We start from the raw sequence: 2,500 nt of genomic DNA on the forward strand, positions 1-2,500 counted from the left end.
ACTGAACCCCAAGTTGCTCCTGATGGCAAGTTGGCACCTTGCATGGCAGCTCTGCTACCATTGGTGTGTGTGTGAATGGGTAAATGAGACACAGTGTAAAGCGCTTTGGATAAAAGCACTATATAAGTGCAGACCATTTACCATTTTATTTATTTATTTATTTATTTATTTAATTAATTCTTCTGAACACATTGCACCGAAGTAGACAGTATTTATAGACCTACTCATTTTTGAGTTATTAAGGCTTGGAGAAAACCAATTCAATCCCAATGACCTGTCAAAATGTACAAGAACTTAAAAGTAAATATAACAGATTTGATAATGGTGGGTTATAATTTCCACCACTTTGGTTGTACAAAAAAGTCATATTAAAATTGTGATTTGTTTCCCAGTGCAATTTTATTCAAGAACAGTGTAAATTCTATAGCATTTCTGCTTGAGTAATCTGTTTAAAAGTGAGCACCACAATTTCCCCTTAGTCACTTTGACCAATGAGCATAACGAGTCTTGCTCAAAATGTGCTAGTGACTCATTTCACATAGAGTACTTTTATCAAGCCTGATTTTTGATCATATTGATGGTTTGCTTTTAACTTTGGAAGGACACATGGCATGCTAACATAGTGCAGTTTTATATCCGGCTAACACAGCCTACTACGTGTTTATCCAGCGATTTTGTGAAGATGTTGTGAAGATATGTACTGCAGTAAGAAAAACACACAGGCAGCATAAGACGTTAATTTTTTTAAATAAAATGTTAATTTAAGTACTCCATGAAAACATAAGTCTTTAGTCATCATTTGAAGACTGCCAGTGACTCAGCTTTTCAGAAATCTAAGGGAAGTTCATTCCACCACCTAGGTGCCAGAACAGAGAAGAGCCTTGATGCATGCCTTCCTTGTACCCTGGGAGATGGTGGGACCAGTCGAGCAGTGCTAGAGGATCGGAGGGAGCGTGGTGCAGTGCGGGGTGTGATAAGTGCCTTAAGGTAGGTGGGTGCTGGTCCCTATTTGGCTTTGTAAGCAAGCATCAGTGTCTTAAATCTGATGCGGGCAGCTACAGGAAGCCAGTGGAGGGAGCATAGCAATGGGGTAGTGTGGGAGAACTTGGAATGGTTGAAATCAAGTCGTGCAGCTGCATTTTGGATCAGCTGAAGAGGTCTAATAGCACACAGAGGCAAACCTGCAGTAGTCCAGTCTCAAAAAGACAAGGGTATGAACAAGTACCTGAGTGGCCTGTGTGGATCGAAATGGATGAATCCTTCTGATGTAAAGGAGAAATGGGCATGAGCATGCCAGCTTAGCAGTGCCAGAGGAAAGGGGCACTTGAGTCCATAATTACCAAGGTCACAGAAGGCAAGATCTGAGCATTGTCTAGGGAGATCACAAGATCCTGACGTGGGGATGGATCAACTGGGATGAACAGCAGTTCAGTTTTGCTGGGATAAAATTTTGGCTGATGAGATACCATCCATGATGAGATGTCTGCCATACACATTGAGATCTAGGCAGAAACATGAGTGTTTGAGGAAGGAAAGGAGAGAATAAGTTGAGTGTCATCTGCGTAGCACTGGTATGAAAACCCATGTGAGAATATGACCTCATCAAGAGATCGAGTATAAAGGGAGAACAGAAAAGGACCGATTACTGAGCATTGTAGGACACCAATGGAGAGTCTATTTGGAGCAGATGTGGATCCCCTCCATGTCACCTGATATAACCAACCCTTCAATTAGGAAGCAAACTATTGCCATGCTGTGCCACAAATTCCAAGACTCATGAGGATGGACAAGAGAGTCTTGTGGTTGACTCTGTCAAACGCTGCTTAAAGTTTGAGGGCAGTGTGGCCTGATGTCACTGGCTGATCTAATGGCATGGAACTTCTCAGTGAAGACCACAAGGGCATTTACAGTAATGGCCTGCTACAGTAATGTAAGAATTTCTAACAAAATTGATCAATTAATGATGAGCATCATGATCTCACTTATAAGCCAATAAAAAAAGATTCCTCTTTCTTATGAATCCTGTAGCTCTAACAAACAAATTTCTTAAAAAGTCCATAGACTTTTAAAGAAATTTGTTATTTTAGAGCTGCAGGATAAGCCAGACATTGCAGATTTAGCCATAGCTCTTGTAAGCATGGCAAACAGAGACTTGAGGTCCATTGTTCAATTTTACTCTGCTAGGATCCCAATCCTAGCAGGGTAAAACTGAACAATGGACCTCAATGGATCCCAATCCTAGCAGGGTAAAACTGAACAATAGACCTCAATGAATCCCAATCCTAGCAGGGTAAAACTGAACAATGGACCTCAAGTCTCCGTTTGCCATGCTTACAAGAGCTATGGCTAAATCTGCAATGTCTGGCTCATCCACCTCTTCAGTCTGAAAGGCATGACACAATTTCATGAGCATAAGCAGATAAATAACTTTTATATAGGTTATTTGAGTTTTAAAAACCTACATTCCAGGTCTTGAAAAACACAGTCACCTTCACGCAGG

General features: G+C 41.0%; 1 protein-coding gene across 2 annotated transcripts in view; it reads left to right on the forward strand.

The window, feature by feature from the left end:
- The window catches only part of LOC108272961 (TSC22 domain family protein 1), a 51,916-nt gene that overhangs the window by 17,367 nt on the left and 32,049 nt on the right, over positions 1–2,500 (forward strand). Inside the window, exon 2 of one of the 2 annotated variants that reach the window (XR_008397255.1) lies at positions 861–987. The exons of the other annotated variant lie outside the window; for it this stretch is intronic. The gene's annotated coding sequence lies outside the window, so the exon portion shown is untranslated. The remainder of the gene's footprint in view (positions 1–860; positions 988–2,500) is intronic. 2 annotated transcript variants of the gene reach the window in all.

The sequence above is a fragment of the Ictalurus punctatus genome, chromosome 12 (genome assembly GCF_001660625.3).
Source record: "Ictalurus punctatus breed USDA103 chromosome 12, Coco_2.0, whole genome shotgun sequence".
NCBI classification, from domain to species: Eukaryota; Metazoa; Chordata; class Actinopteri; order Siluriformes; family Ictaluridae; genus Ictalurus; species Ictalurus punctatus.